General features: G+C 50.0%; 1 protein-coding gene across 7 annotated transcripts in view; it reads left to right on the forward strand.

The window, feature by feature from the left end:
* LOC135910078 (galactosylceramide sulfotransferase-like) overlaps positions 1 to 16,030 on the forward strand; it is a 184,324-nt gene that overhangs the window by 61,926 nt on the left and 106,368 nt on the right. For 5 of the 7 annotated variants that reach the window (XM_070537789.1, XM_070537787.1, XM_070537788.1 and 2 more), the window contains exon 2: positions 13,138 to 13,222. The exons of 1 other annotated variant lie outside the window; for it this stretch is intronic. The gene's annotated coding sequence lies outside the window, so the exon portion shown is untranslated. The remainder of the gene's footprint in view (positions 1 to 13,137; positions 13,223 to 16,030) is intronic. One more of the 7 variants, XM_070537785.1, reaches the window with a different exon arrangement.

A 16,030-nucleotide genomic window follows, 5' to 3' on the forward strand; every position in this document is an offset into this window, starting at 1 on the left:
TATTATTCTTAGTGCTACTGCAACGCCCTGTGCAGTGTGTTGCATACACACTGTGTGATACTGCAGTTGAAGATACGGCAACGAGAAACATGTTGAACCGCCCTGTCCAGGGCAGCCCTACCGGAAAAATCTCCAGTTATGGCCGCCCCCCTCCTTTCTACTCTTCCTTTCTCGCTCTGCCGTGCCATCTCGCACGGCAGAGCCAGTTCACACCCACGTCGCAGCGAGTCGGGGACTCGGGGACAGGAAGAGCGTCTCCACGATGCCGAGACGCGCAATTCGTCGCCCCGCCAGAAGCAAACACGTAGGTCGAGTATCGCAACCGGTGCGACTGGTTGCTTCGCTGGCGACCGAAGGTAAGCGGACGGGCCCGCTCGAGCCTTTCGCTCGAGGCCGCCCGCGCAAACCAGCGTGAGCGAGCGCTTTGCGCCGGCATGTGCGCACTTGGGAGTACATTGTGGCCCGGTTGGTCTGAGAGGACTGCCCGCAGTGCCGGGTCGAGCTTAAAGCACCGCCTTTATAGTTGTTTACAGCTGGGCCTCTCATGAGCGTGTAGTGCTCGCTCCATAAGCGATATAGGAAGCAGTGCCGTCTTTAGCTGTAACCGCACCTACATTGATTGCAGAAACGATTGAACACATCCTATGTCTCTGTCACTAATACGACGTCGAACGTGAAGCTCTCTGGACAGCGTTGAATCGGCTGGACTCTAGATCATTTTCGGAAATGAAGATCCTCGGACCATGGCTATACGCGTTGATGGCAGAGAAAGCCACGAAAGCTTTGTTGCACTATCGACAGGTCTTGGCAACCATGTGCAGACTCGGTGCGAACCTTTAGAAGTGCCCGAAAATGTGCTCTCTCTATGTTCTCTCGCTCTCTTCATCCTATATCCCTTCCCCCAGTGAAGTGTAGCAAACTGGATGCGCGTCTGGTTAACCTCCCTGCTTTTCCTCTCTTCTATTGCTCTCACTCTCGATGCAAGCAACATATTTGTGGATGTCGATACGCTTCTGTGTTGAAACACGGATATATCACTCTTGCGGACGGACAGTTTGGCAATTAATCGCACAACGCAATAGAGGCGCATACTCACGCAGAGCGCTAACCTGCACATTAGGGATTTCTCTCCAAGCCGGCGTGACGTAAATATTGGGGGAACACATTTGCCGAGTCAGAGTAGCGCGCACTTACCAAGCGAATGTCGTTACGCCGCATTCACATTACGAACGTCTTTTACAGCGAAGCTGTTAGCCCCTAGTTCGTCGGGATGTTTCGCGGTGTCACGGGGAAAAAAAAAAAAGCCTTCAGCGATTGAAGCGAAAAGTGCATAAATTCCTTGGTATCACGCCTACAACATACAGCATTCGTTTTAATAACGGACAAGCACAAAACAAACATCCAGGCCACATAATTGATGCTAAAGCGCTCCTACTAATAATGTGCCGGAGGAGTAATTGAGCAGTGAAGCATTCCATACTTCCGTCCCCCTCCCCAAGCAGTTGTAGTGGTGGTTTTCAACAGCTTCACCGGACATTCGCTTTCACAGGGCCGGGATGGCGAGTCAATTCTTCTTTCATTGCGCGCATTCATATCAACACGCGGCCCGTCTCGCCGTTCGAGGGGTCGAGGCGGCGGCAGGTCACTGCTGAGCGTTCAGCATCCGCACTGCCGGCATCAAGGGAGCGCGGTTGCTCGCTTATTTATCGACCCATTCTCCCATCTGTCTCGGGTCCCTGTCGTGCGTCGCCGCGCCGATCGCGCGCCCAGAGACGTCGTCAGCGCCGCTGTATGTTTTGCGTCGGCGAAGCTGTATCCGACGCGATCACCGCGTGTGAAGAGCTAGGCCGACCAAGGGGAGAAGGTGACGGGGCGGAGAAGAGGCGCTAGAGCAAGCCGTCGTAAAACGAGTCGTGGCGGGCGAGTTATGGCGGAGGGAAGAGTGAGACGTCCATGATGACCGGCTTTGTCTTTGTTTTCCTGTCCCTGTTGCCGCGCGTCTGGGCGCCCTTCCTCTGATCTTTTGTGTCTCGCTGTCAGAGCAGCGGCGAACGGGTCGTCTGACGTTAGGCCTTGCCCTATATTTTCTTGCGATTATGCCTGGCGGGAAAAGTGGCGTGTGCTAGGGTGTGCGCCACGGGAATGTCGGCGATTGGGGGCTTTGCACTGGAAGGCTTGTCGGATAGCGAGGACATTTTGAAGCCGTGTGCGACCACCCAATCGTAGCGATTGCTACAAAGGAAACCCATACGGGTTCCTCGAAAGAAAAGCCTCGCAGTTGAGTCCCGGACCAGGACGAATTTTTCTTCAACTGTGAGGCTTTACTGTCGAGGAAACCGTATTGGTTTCCTTTGTAGCAATTGCTACGATTGGGTGGATGTCTCATTTTCCGTTTATTAATTACTTCCCTCCACCTTGCGGATTTCCGCAGAACTATTACGTCAAACACTCGCCTTTGCTTCGTGTTGTCGATAAATTCGACTTCGCCCTGCCATCTGCTAGCCGCCCAGTTAGCCCAGATGCTAGAGCGGCTGCTCCGGAAAGGCGGTGGTCTCGGGTTCGAGTCCCGGACCAGGACGAATTTTTCTTCAACTGCGAGGCTTTTCTTTCGAGGTACCCGTATGAGTTTCCTCCATAGCAATTGCTACGAACGGGTGGATGCCTGATTTTCCCTTTATTAATTACTTCTCTCCTCCTTGCGGCTTTCCGCAAAATTATTATTACGTAATATATATATATATATATATATATATATAATGAATTCAAGTGAAACAGAATGTATATATAGTACATAAAGCACAGTACTGAAAGTGTCGATTTTGTATTTAACGTAGTATGTAGTATTTAACGTGTTTATTATTTAGTATCTGTCTTATACCGGTTAATTAGTGTTTGCTCATAAATATCAGGCATAGAAGTAAATTCAGTTTTCTGAAAAATGTGCACGTATGTGTGTCGTGGAGAACATCCAGAACACTACGGACGGCCTTTATTTTGTATTCTGTGTAATGTGGTGATATTATAAAGTGTCGTAGTACCGCAAACAAGATAGCAAAAGTTAATTTGACTGAGAAGCCAGGACTTTTATAGGAAAAGCTTGATACTTTTAGGGAGGAAAAATCTTAACCTGCACAAAATTCCACTCACACGGGATATTTTAGCAGCGACTAAATCCACATGCAAGTTCCACGGCATATGTGGTTCGAATTCAACTCAAGACATTTAAGAGTAGGCACAATCGGAATAATAGAATTATTAAGTTGTAATGTTAAGTCTGTAGCGACATCATGATTTCTCGGTTTGAACAGAACAGCTGTTGGTTTCTTAGTATTTATGCTAAGCGAATTTGCGTTAGAGCGTGCTTAGAATTTGTGGTAGATGTGCATATATAGAATACGGTCCCTGCGCTCCGTTCATTCCAGCCCATGACCCTCGACCCCTCGAGGAGGCGAGGCTGCCCATAAAGCGCTACAGCACCAGCGCAAACACGTCTGTGAAGCGACAATCGCGCGGCACACGTATTGTGGGTGCATTTTACGGCCGGGCTGTCCTTAGCCAGCCTTGGCGCGTCTCCTTAAAAACCCGCGGCACTCTGTCGAGATATTCCCGCCCGTTAAAAAACCCACAGATTCTCAGTTGATTCGGAGACCCTGTTATGAACTCCAACCGGTGCCACCAGTGTTACGACTTCCAACCGGTGCCACCAGTGTTACGAACTTGCACCGCTGCACCACGATTACGGCTTTGTGGTCCCGTAGCGCTCTTCACCCGTTTCGTGACAGAGCGTTGGTAGCGAAGACTCCGAGCCTGGCGTCGATGAGAATAACAAAAGGGACTTTATACATTATATACAGGTTATCATACAGGACATGAACGGGTCGGCACTGGGGCCGAGTGCTCACAACAAACGCGACTGTTCTCGCACGACGACGTCCGGCGAAAACGCGTTACACATCTCACCCCAGTCGGGAGCGACACACTCTCCCGGTGGGGTCGGCAGATCCTGTTTTCGAGCGGCGTGTCGCTGCTTTTATAATCCCCGAGGCCCATTGTCACTCAAACGGCCCAATACAAAGTCAGCACACGACGGTCGTCCGAGGGGTCCAACCAGCGACCGCGCTGGCCACCCGGTTCAAAGTTCGCGCGCGCGGTGACCTCCAGGCAAGGGAGGTGCGGCGCCGGGCCGTCTGGCACACGCGGACACGTCTAAACACGCTGCTCGCCGAGGCTTCTCCCGCACGACGGCGCAGCATCTTGTCTTGTGAAGGGAGAATTATGGCGCTCGCAGGATAGATTCCGCATCTTGCAGATTCGGAATCCGGGCTTGTGGTAATGGCACAACAGCATCCCCGCCCTCAGATAAGGCGCCGGGAAGACGAGCTGCCTCCACGTGGCTCGGATGCCAGGCGCGCACGTTCGTCAGGCTCGTCCAAGTTCACGTCCAGTGTCGGGACGCCAGGTAACATCACGTGCCCAGGTCCGACTCGCCAGGACAGGAGCTCTGCTCACCACGTCGTCGCCAAGGCACCTTGACCAGCTCCGCTCGGGTCGTTCCTAAGACCTTGCTTCTCGCCACTGGTCCCGCTTGGTCGTTCTGCAGCTTGCAAAACCGACCGGAAAAAGGCAACACCCAACACGAACAAGTGCCCTCTGTCTCCCGTCAAACACCAGACAAGGCCATAATTCAAATCAACCTAACTAAATTGTTTTCCCCCTTTTTTTTTCTCCCGCTGCAACAAGAGGCAGGTGTACGATCTAGCACACAAGGCTTAAACAATCAGTTTTCAAATCATCAACACAACAAAATAGACAAGAAACAATTATTAATCAGCAATAATAATTACAAATGGAATGGTCCCCTTGAAATCACTTGGACCGAAAACATACTTCTGAGGAAGCAAATGAGGCCATTCATTTTTCCCGGCGATATTTTCGCGGAATCCGAAGCTGCTTATATTTGCGACCCTGCTTATCCGTGTAGCGGCGGTACAATAAGCCAGATTCCTTGCCAAATGAAACCCTCTTTTTTTTCACTCCCCGTTTGACGCTCTTCCTCAGATCGGCTAGTGAACAATCTTCCTGTTGTTCGCGAATCCGAGTTTCCCTTTCAACTGCAGCCTGCTCCTGCCGGCTGGCGGAAACCGGAGCGAGTGTGGAGCCCGCGTCGCCTAATTGCGGCGTCGCGTCTATATCGCGGCTAGCACTGCACGCGTCACTCCCACTCACTTCCAGGACCCGCTCGTCTAGGCCAGCGTCCGAGCTCTGCCTCTCCCGTGACTGCTCGCCACTCAAGTTACCTTGATCAGTCCGTGTGCCGCACCGCCTTTCGCTCACCGACACTAAGTCAAGTTCCCTCGACAGCGGGCGCGCTTTGGATCGCGTGGGGGCCATGTACGCCACGTCGGCAAAGAATGATTTGCCCTGATCCCTCAGCAGCTGCTCCGAGCTATTTGAGAAGAGGTAGGAAAATTGCTCCGGGAGGGCGGCTGACACAGCGGCTTCGGTGTTAAGTTTTCCAAACTCTCCTTCAATGATAACCGTTGCGATCGGTAAACAGACACTCTCCTTCTCGGCCACTTGCCGTATCCTAACGCACTCTCCCGTAAAATCACTCGAGGAGACGAAAGACGGGTGAACAACGTCCATAGTTGCTGCAGAGTCCCGAAGTGCACGGCACTTCTTACCGTTTACCTTAATTTCCTGCACATAGGGCTCCAATAGACGTATGTTTCTGTGAGTTTCCTGTATCGTTGCAAAAGCAATTCTCTCTGGGCAGCTTGCAGCGATGTGCCCTTGCTTTTTGCAATTGTAGCAGGTTAACGGTTTCCGTTTTTCAAAAGAACGCGTCATTTCGTTTCGCTGTTTCGGACCATCGTCATCATTCTGAGATGCCTTCTGTCCATCCCTTACAGTTTCTTTGGGAAGGGACTCGTCTTCCCGAAACTCGCGACGCGTGATTTCCTTCCGTTCGTCGGGCTTCCCGTAAAACCCATCTCTTCTATCTGCTTTTTCTACGCGCACTGCCTTGCTGTGCAAGCTGCGGCGGGTGTAATACTCTTCCGCTAACTCTGCTGCCTTGTTTAGCTTAACCTCCTTTAGCCTATCTTGCAGCCAGAGCCGGACATCCTCATCAATGCAACGGTAGAACTGCTCCAACGCGATGCATTCGACAATTTTGTCGCGGTCGTCGTAAACCTCTTCGCCCTTCAGCCATTCCACCAAGTCGGCTTTTAGACGAAACGCGAAGTCAACATTCGACTCCTTACCCTTTTTTGCATACCGGAACCTCTGCCGGAAAGCTTCGGGCGACAATTTGTACTTCCGCAGTAGCGCTTCCTTCACATCACTGTAGCTCTCAAACGCCTCTTTCGATAAGCAAGTGATTACGTCTGATGCCTCCCCAGGAAGCAAGGCTAACAGATTCTGTGCCCAAAGGGATCGCTCAATGCTATTCCGTTCACACACGTGCTCAAATTTCACGAGGTATTTGGCCATATCCTCTCCGACGACAAAGGGTGGAAGTTGATCGCGTATTCTTGGAACATTAGAAGTGAGACTAGGCGCTGGCGAGCTATTTCGGGTCTCCAACTCTTTCATTTTAAGCTCGTGCTCACGAATCTCTCTCCTTTCCTCCTTTTCCTCCTCGCGACGTTGCTGTTCTCTCCTTTCCTCCTCGCGACGTTGCTGTTCTCTCCTTTCCTCCTTTTCACGTCGTTCATTTTCCTTCCTTTCCTGCTCGCAACGTTCCTTCTCCTCCCTTTCCCGACGTTCATTGATATCCGCCCAGGCCTCAGCGGCTTCCTCAGCCGTTACGTCCCCGGTCCTCATGACCTCAAGGATCGCATTCTTTCTTTTGGTTGAGCCCAACTCAATGCCCAACTCCTCACAAATTTCGAGAAGTTCCTTCACCTTGTACTTCTCCATCGTTCACACTGTCCTCCTGCTGTTTACCCTTTTTGAATATACCTGCCGTACGCTACTATAACACTACTAGTAAGACATATGCAAGTATTTCACACACTGCCCCGTTTTACCCCCTCAGCATCCCCTGGTTTTCAAAACACTCTTACTAGGCTTGAAACACACAAGGTTATCACAATGCAACACCAAATCCTTCCCTAAGCTACTATAACCTGTGTCAGAGAAAGTCTGGTGTTTGAGGTAAACTTCAGGCACTCACCGCGCCGAGGTAGCTGATGCCGGTCAATCCCGTAGCTGCCATCCAGTGTTATGAACTCCAACCGGTGCCACCAGTGTTACGACTTCCAACCGGTGCCACCAGTGTTACGAACTTGCACCGCTGCACCACGATTACGGCTTTGTGGTCCCGTAGCGCTCTTCACCCGTTTCGTGACAGAGCGTTGGTAGCGAAGACTCCGAGCCTGGCGTCGATGAGAATAACAAAAGGGACTTTATACATTATATACAGGTTATCATACAGGACATGAACGGGTCGGCACTGGGGCCGAGTGCTCACAACAAACGCGACTGTTCTCGCACGACGACGTCCGGCGAAAACGCGTTACACATCTCACCCCAGTCGGGAGCGACACACTCTCCCGGTGGGGTCGGCAGATCCTGTTTTCGAGCGGCGTGTCGCTGCTTTTATAATCCCCGAGGCCCATTGTCACTCAAACGGCCCAATACAAAGTCAGCACACGACGGTCGTCCGAGGGGTCCAACCAGCGACCGCGCTGGCCACCCGGTTCAAAGTTCGCGCGCGCGGTGACCTCCAGGCAAGGGAGGTGCGGCGCCGGGCCGTCTGGCACACGCGGACACGTCTAAACACGCTGCTCGCCGAGGCTTCTCCCGCACGACGGCGCAGCATCTTGTCTTGTGAAGGGAGAATTATGGCGCTCGCAGGATAGATTCCGCATCTTGCAGATTCGGAATCCGGGCTTGTGGTAATGGCACAACAACCCTCACGCACTGCGTCGCTCATAGCTTTGGTGTAGGTTCCGAACGTTTTCTGTGAATCCGTCTAAAATCTACATCGCACTATAACTGTCATATGCGCAAGAGTTCAAAGAGTAGATCGGCCCAGGTTAGAAGCATCGTAATAGCGCCAACCAGTAATATGGACGATGAAAACTTGAAAAAGGAAGGTGAAGGGAAGGCAAAAGTTCTGGAGCGTGTCGGTCGAGATAATGTTATTGGTCTTTTTCGGTCACTAAATGCATCTTACTGCATGCGTTCGTCGAACGGCTACGGCGCTGCTTGTGGCCCTACTTCTTTCCCGGGCATGGCTTTTACGAGACGCGGCCGGGAGCGTTCCACGTCGCGGTGAGCGCCGGAGGCTGGAAAAGAGGACAGGCGCCGAGTTGCAGGGAAGTCTAATACCGCCAGAAGCGCCACCGTGGGTCCGGATTCGTTCGGTATCGATAGGATCGACCGCTCTCCGAGGAAGCGGCGCCCCCTTCAATTCGAACGGGGGTTCCCGAACCGTCGTCGTGGTTTTCTTTTTTCTCTGCCCCACTTCTTTCTGCTTCGCGCATACGCTCAGTTTATGCTCTTCTGTTGCTCTGTGCGCCTGTATACGCCTCTGTTCTGGAAGCGGTGTCCGATAGCATCTGCACGGCCCTGTTTCGTGAAGCGCCAGGCTTGCATCGAGCCGGGTGGCCGAAGCCAACGCTTCGATCATCCGCGAGACCCGTCGATAGTTGTCAGAGAGAGGCAGCGAGAATACCACGTCCCGGCATCACGGGCTCAACAGCTAATTTATTCTCGCCGAATCGTTGTTTCGGCGGACAAATTGAGTGAGCTGCACGACTGATGTCTGGCGCTTTGGCTGCCGGTACGCATTCGGTACTCGTAATGAATGCAATCCCGTTTCAGCTTACGTTCGTCCTTGGACTTTGTGCTTTATTTTCGTTCGATCGTGGGAGGTCAGGCTGTTTAGAAGCGTTCAGAATGGGTTAAGGCGATTAATGAAAGCTGCGTGGCGGCCGCTGCATTTTTCCGCCTTTCAGTTTCCTTCTCACCATTTCTTTGTGTAGTGTAGCCAATCGGATACTCTTCAGGCTAGCCTTCTCACCGTCCTCTTTTAATATTCGCTTTTTTTTTTTGGTGTGGTGCGTTGACAGCGCTTGTATCAATATCAATAGTGAAACTAATTACGGAGCTTTCTTACACGCCATGCTACTTGAAAACGAAGACTCAATGAACATGTAATTAAGTGTGCCTGTTAATAAACACAACAAACGCGAGAGTAAACAATATAAAAACAATAAAAGCAATAAACACGAGAAACCACTGTGGGTTTGTCGTGGCAATTCTCATTTTTTCTTCGCCGCTTCTTCAACATAAGTTATCGACCATTTGTCCCAACTTGACCGACATCAATGACGTAGGCATAAATACGACGCCGAAACCACTATCCAAGACTTCATTTTGAATGCTTGATCTCACGCAAACTCTATAAAAGTAGTTTTTACCCCCAACTCGTTTCTCTCTCTATCTCTCTACTAATGTAATTAAGGGGTTAGGGTAGTTCTGGGCATTTACTCTGCCAGCAGTTAGCTCTGAATTGGGTCTGCTTTGTGCAACTGTCCGTCCTCCGCTGTGCACAATGTCCACAAGCTCGCCCCGAGCTTCACGCTTCACCATAAGGCGATGAAAAACAAGACGTCGCCGACCTCCGTTGCCGGTATTGATGTGCTACGCATACTCCGAGAGTGGTGGCATTAGTGCATGTCTTTCGGAGGCCACATCAGGCAGTAGTGTAGCGGATGAACAGGACATTGTGCGCATAGAAAAAAAATGCAAGTTCTAAGATAATGGCGGTGTACGTCGTGAGAGTCTGCTGCAGTCGCAGTAAGTGAGTTCACATAGGCGGAGGAATCGCCGAAGTCTGCTGATTATTATTATATTACTATACACTGGATTGGGCGCTCGGCCTCATAAGTATACCTCAAGGTGCTGTATACGTGTATGTGCCCTGCCACCTTATCCTCACTCACCGCTTTCATCCCTCCCTCATTGCTAGTGCAGAATATCATGCTAGAACAAACCAGCTTAGCGCGAACCTCTCGTGCCTTTCAGCTCCCCTTTGACGGATGTTCCTTTAAGCCATGGTGCAGCGCTGTGTTTTATGCCTTTGTGGACTATCTTTCCGCTCTCGGTATTCAGTGCAAACACCTTCTACAATGTCGTTTTGCAGACATGCGGTCTCCGTTGCACGAGTCGTCCCAGACGGATTTTTCGAGGCAGACTCTGCGGGCGTAACGCAAGACCGAGCTCGTATTGCTAGCGCAGTGACCTGATTGCGTGCGTTAACGGTGTTTCGACATTTTACAGGCCTGAGCCATCGCGCAACGACTCTGGTGACGAAGCCCCAAGCTTTGAGCAAAGAAAAAAAAAAGATGCGGCTTAGAGCGCGTACCTGCACCGCACATGCATTGACGGGTGCTGCACTGCACTCGCCCCCCGAGTTCGGGCTCCCTTATCGTCGGTGCCTTCCCGTCAATCTCTCGCCGCTTCTCGCAGGTCGTTGTGCAAACACAAAGCGCGATGCGAAGGGAGTCTGCCTGTTACCAAGTGAAAAAAGCAACGAAAAACACGAGCACCAAATGCTCAGCGCCGCTATCTATACGCAGTAGTTGGAAGCAAGGTATACGGGGGGAATGAGAATGCAGCGGGCCAGGGCGGATAGAACGATATGGACGACGCATGATTGATATGCCATTGGGACCATTAGCAGCGTTTCTCGCGTTCCATGTGCCATGTAGCCTCGACAGGCTGGCTCGAAACGCCGTAGTTTCTTTGCTTGTCTTTGTTTTTTTGGCGTGCGTATACCTTCAGTTCGATGATGGCTTATCGCGCTCGCTTGATGCGCTCATTCACCTGTGTTTGCGCGTTGTGTTTCTTCTGCCGGTCGTTTTGGCGGAACGATCGATGGGGCTTTCGAGGTTTTATTTTCGAACTGTGCGCAGCATGCGCCGTTTTCTGGTCGCACGCTTTACACTGCGCAAATATTTAGTAGCCCAGATGAACCGTGTTGCTCTTACAGTTTCGTCCTCCCGTTTCTCCTTCCTGACCAGGAAACAAAGAAAAAGTGCTTATAGTCTCCGATGGCGACCTAGTTTGACGATCGTCTTATCAAGACGGCCAATCGCCCCTGCGCTTTGCATAGCGTTGCGAGTACGCGACAGTACGCTGAAAGCGAGTCACCGCTTCCCAACTTTCACTTGTCCCCATATCCGTTACGGCTCAATGCGAAAATTGCTTTCCGGACATCTTTGATGCATTTTTCCGAGTCGCGCCGGGGATGTTAGCGTCATTACAGAGGATTGTTTTTAGGTACCAGTTCTTGGTTTCCTTTAAAAACTTCGTTCGAAGTGATTTCACGTAGTCATTCTGAATAAAATAAATCTTCCATGGTAAAATGAACCGAGAACGGTCAATGTTTTTCTAGGCCAGACGTCTCGCTATACGAGCCGAATCAACACAAGCCTCACTTCAACGAGCATGATTGCTTGAGAAATGAATCCGTAAGTTTTCATATACACCAGCAGCAACGGTATCTTCATCGATGTTTCTGCATCAACTTGATTTCGCAGCGTGGTCTATAATACGTTTTTGACAGGGACATTATAGTGGAATCGAGAAAACCAAATAAAGTAAGTGACGGCGCAATGCGTGAAGCAATGAATGCACTCTTTGCGTTACCAGGTACTGTTTGGTTTCCCTGATTACAGTTCTAACGAATTATCAGGGGTGTGGAATCCAGTCTTGTATACTGCTAATCGACGCTGTCCTTCGTGGCTAAGTACAGGTGGTGATTTTGCCGTTCCTTTCTTTGTTACTCATTCTAGATAAAAAGGAAAGCTTCGCAGATGGTCTATGCTTTGAAATTTGACGTCATGCACTGCCGAGAGCAACAATTCATAAATTACCCTATAGAAAACCGCAGGAAATGTGTGAAAACCTAACACTTGCAACAAAGACGTGCTTTTCCCGTACAGGCGCATAAGTAGCGAAGGGAGTGTTACTCTTTTCATCATCATCGTCGTCACCATAATTTATTAACCCCAAAAAGGCCCCCGTTGGCATATTACATAAGAGAAGAACATTCATGAGAAAACGGAAACGTAGAAACGGTCATTTTATGTTCCGTAATCCGGAAGGGTACAAGGTTCACCTTGATAAAACTTAAAAATCGTAAAATGCAACAACGAAAATACAACTACAACCAATACAAACAACGCTAATAATAGGCACAAGAAAGTAAATAAAATAAAATTCATAACACAGTAACGTTTTACAGTAAGTCTTACACTGCAAGGTGGCGAGGCTGTTTAATGTATAGAATCTACGTTATAATTATCCAATTATAGTTCTCGTTTCGGCGTCGTAGCTCTTATGTTCGTATTCGACTCGATGTTAAAAGACGTAATATATTAGCATACCGATACAAATGGCACTCATTTTAGAGGAAATTCGTGTGGCCGTAATTACTTCAATGCTTCGCCGCCAGGTCTTTATGCTGACCAGCTTTATAGACTCTAGCGCATCTAAAGTGCTTCATCATACGCATGGAATCGGAGAGATATTTTCACTGGGGTGGCACCAAATTCATCGCCAGACTCAAATGGTAAACCTGAGTTACCGACCTAGGTTATTTTCTTCAGGTGGGGAGTAACTGCGGGAATCAACCGTCATGCAAATCAACCGTCATTGCTGATATTATTTAATTGACCTTGCCTAAAATTTGTATCCCAGTTTTCTTCTCGGAAATTTACTGTCTTGTCATTGCATGTCTGCACATGTCTGTACGTAGTCAAAATTGACCTAGTGCACATTTGCTACCGGTTCCGCTTGTTATGTTTCAGTTCTCGCTGCATTTCATTTATCATTCTTCCTTTCTCGCTGTTCACGCTATCGTATGGATTGTCAGGAGTGCGAAGTAGTTTTTCTGTTCAGTATACTGCGGCTAGGCATGCCTAACGTGCGATTTCTTAAGCCGGCGCATTTACAAACGCAAGTGTATGTGCGATAGCGTAGCGTACGTTCGTGCTGTAATATATAAATAATGTGTGCAGGACAGAGCCAAAAACATTTTGTTGGTGGCTCCTCGTTTGCATTACCGACAGTGTTCGTCGGATAAACGGCTGTGTTTTGATTTTGTTGCCTTTGCAGGTATTCTGTTCATGCGGGGCTGAAGCGGCGCATCAACATGTGAGCATCGCTTTCTCTCTTCCGCCAAGAACTTCCGGCAACCCTTGTAAGTTGGCGAGGGTGGAGCATGTTTACTAGGATTTGCCAGCAGCAGGAGTCTTCTAGCGGGGAATCGGGGAAGGGCAGGACACGCGTGTGCTGCATGGGCTTAAGGCTTTCGCGTCGTTCAGGCTGCGTGCGTGCAGAAGCAGATGTGGCGCCTCACGCGCCGTTGTTTGAATCCGCGGTTCGTTTGCTCTGTGCAAACAGCTCGGCCAGGCGCGCGCCACATAGCGTGACTCAAGGTGTGCGAACGGGCCGCGTGCCGCTCTCGCTATGCGTACGGACACGCGCGTCGGCAGCGAGCGCGAAGTCCCAGGCAGTTTTTGGGGTTGAGCCGCGCGCACATGCGAGAACAGGCACACTCGCTGCATATGATATAAATGTACGTTCTCTCATTATTATTTTTTACTTTTGCTATAAAGCAATGCTCCCTCCGTCTCCGGCCTTTCGCATGGCTTCTGCTTCGTCGGTCGGTATCTCGCCGGATGCTCCGGCTTACTATAGCACGGAATTTCGACCGACAAAGCTATGCCAGTGTGCGCATCTCTGCTCTGCGTAATACGGCCATCAATCACGACATAAAGCTTGTACATAAAATGGCTGCTGATAGGTACCTTAAAAGTGCACACACCTCTAGAGGAATATTGCGGGATAATCAACGGCGTCTTTGATATTTTGTTTGGGTTACCACATTCTTGAGCCACTGGGCACGTGCTAATTCTTGGCCGATCGCCCAAAATGTGCCATTGTAATGCGAAGGGTACCGCTAGAAGCCCTAACCGTACCTGTAGTAATTTTCTTTGCACACTCCTGTCATTTTTGCCTCGACCGGCATCGAACACTGCCTCCTGACATCTCGCAGCGCGCATCCGCGGCAGTCGGTGCACGCATTTCGATGTATCCTGTGAACGGTGCAGTGCAGAAACGTAAGCATTGAATGAGATTACACGCTGCGTATGATGAAAATGAGGAGAGTATTACGCATCGCATTTAATTTCATGATATTTATTTAATTACCCGCTTCACGAACGCTTCTCGGGATCAGCTGTAAGAATTAGATGCAGAAATCTGTTGCCCGCAAAGGGTCATAATCGCCGCTCTCTGGGTAGTATATTGCGCGATTGATGGCTTTACTTGATTATGCGAGAAAAGTTGGCAACGTTCCCGCCGGCTTTTTCGAGATGAAATAAAATCGCACTCGCACATACAATGAAGAGCACTTAGCGTTGACGTGCTTGGATCGACGAGCAGTGTATAGTGGGCGGGCCGAAGTTCTTGGCACACAGAATGCACACGTAAGTGTGCAGCAACGAAAGCAGAGCAGCGACTGAACAAAACAGGAGAATATACAAAAGAGAGAGAGAGAGCAAATTATAAAGGACAGGTAGGGAGGTTAACCAGGACTGAGCCCGGTTGGCTACCCTACACTGGGGAAAGGGAAAAGGGGACTGAAAGAATAAAAGAAGAAGAGAAACTATAAAGCTGGAGAATATACAAGGAAAGTGTCCATCAGATATGGGTGGAAGCGTACAGAAACATGCACAATGAACACGGAAATATTGAACAAATGCAGACCATACACAGTACAAAATACATATAAATTAATAAATGAACACGTAACAAAAGAACATGGGTATATAAATGCCACCTTTCCCTGGGCTGTGTATATAGCCTCGGTAAGCACTTATCATGGGTCACGTGACCAAAAAATATTTGAAAAGCATTCAATGCTGCAAGATTTGACAAACAATTTATCGTTTTTCTGGACGTAAACTTCAGTGCATACGCTCCACAAACTCCAGTCAAGTTTTCACCACGGCTCTTGCAACGCGCCAACTTAAACGCCAGCTTGTGCTTTTTGCAACCGACCGAAGACGCGACGCACTGTTTCGCAGATCTCCGATATCGAGTCGGCTGCGGAGACGGGATTCTGTGTGCCACCCTTTCTGTTTTGCTGGGAGCACCCTGCAGGATCCGACGATACCCACTAAACCTGCCCGCGCACCGGCTTATGCGGTTTGGAACGCAACACGCTTCGGCGGCGGCGTTAATTGCTCCCAGCGCGTACTTCGACCCTAAGCCGCTTACGGTGCCGAGACCGGTGTTGCGTGTCCTGTGCGAGCGGGGAAGTGCGCCGACTTGCACGACCAGCAGACCGCGGTTGATTTGTGGGGCTGTTGGAGGCGGCGACTGTGCGTACAGCTCGACTCCAATGCCGCAAACTGAGATGTGCTCGCGTTTTCCCGCTTGCCTGTCCAGTTTCTTATTCGTTTTTTATTATTATTTTGCTACTACATCTCCTCGGCTATGAATGGCCCAAGTGTGTCCGCCATGTTTCTATTGGTGGGCAGCGCATCCCGGAAGAAAGACAAGAGGAAGCACACGATACGCAAACTGAGAGGTATGCTGTCCGCCACGCTGATAGGCGTAGGTGGTGCGAGCACAGCGCCTACGCAATGTGTAATATAGGAGTGGTTTCCTTCGGTGTTTCACGAACACGTTGACGTACTAAGCAACTGCCACCGACTAGCAGGACGCAGATGTTGATGGTCCATAGACAGTTCTGGTTTGCGTTGACGACCACGCTCTCTTTGATCACAATATTGTAGTGCGAACACGTTGATTCGGTACGTGTCGTACCGGATCCACCAGCACATTAATGCGCTGGTGGATCTCCAAGTGCGTCTGTTACAAAAATTTCTAGCTTATCTGCCGGGCGAACATTGTATGACGTAGCGTGCAGGGAGAGACGCCTCCTTATCGACGAGGGGAGCTGATGGCACCCATGAATTCCCCGATTAAAGTCAGTCCA

Source organism: Dermacentor albipictus, chromosome 4, assembly GCF_038994185.2.
Source record: "Dermacentor albipictus isolate Rhodes 1998 colony chromosome 4, USDA_Dalb.pri_finalv2, whole genome shotgun sequence".
NCBI lineage: Eukaryota > Metazoa > Arthropoda > Arachnida > Ixodida > Ixodidae > Dermacentor > Dermacentor albipictus.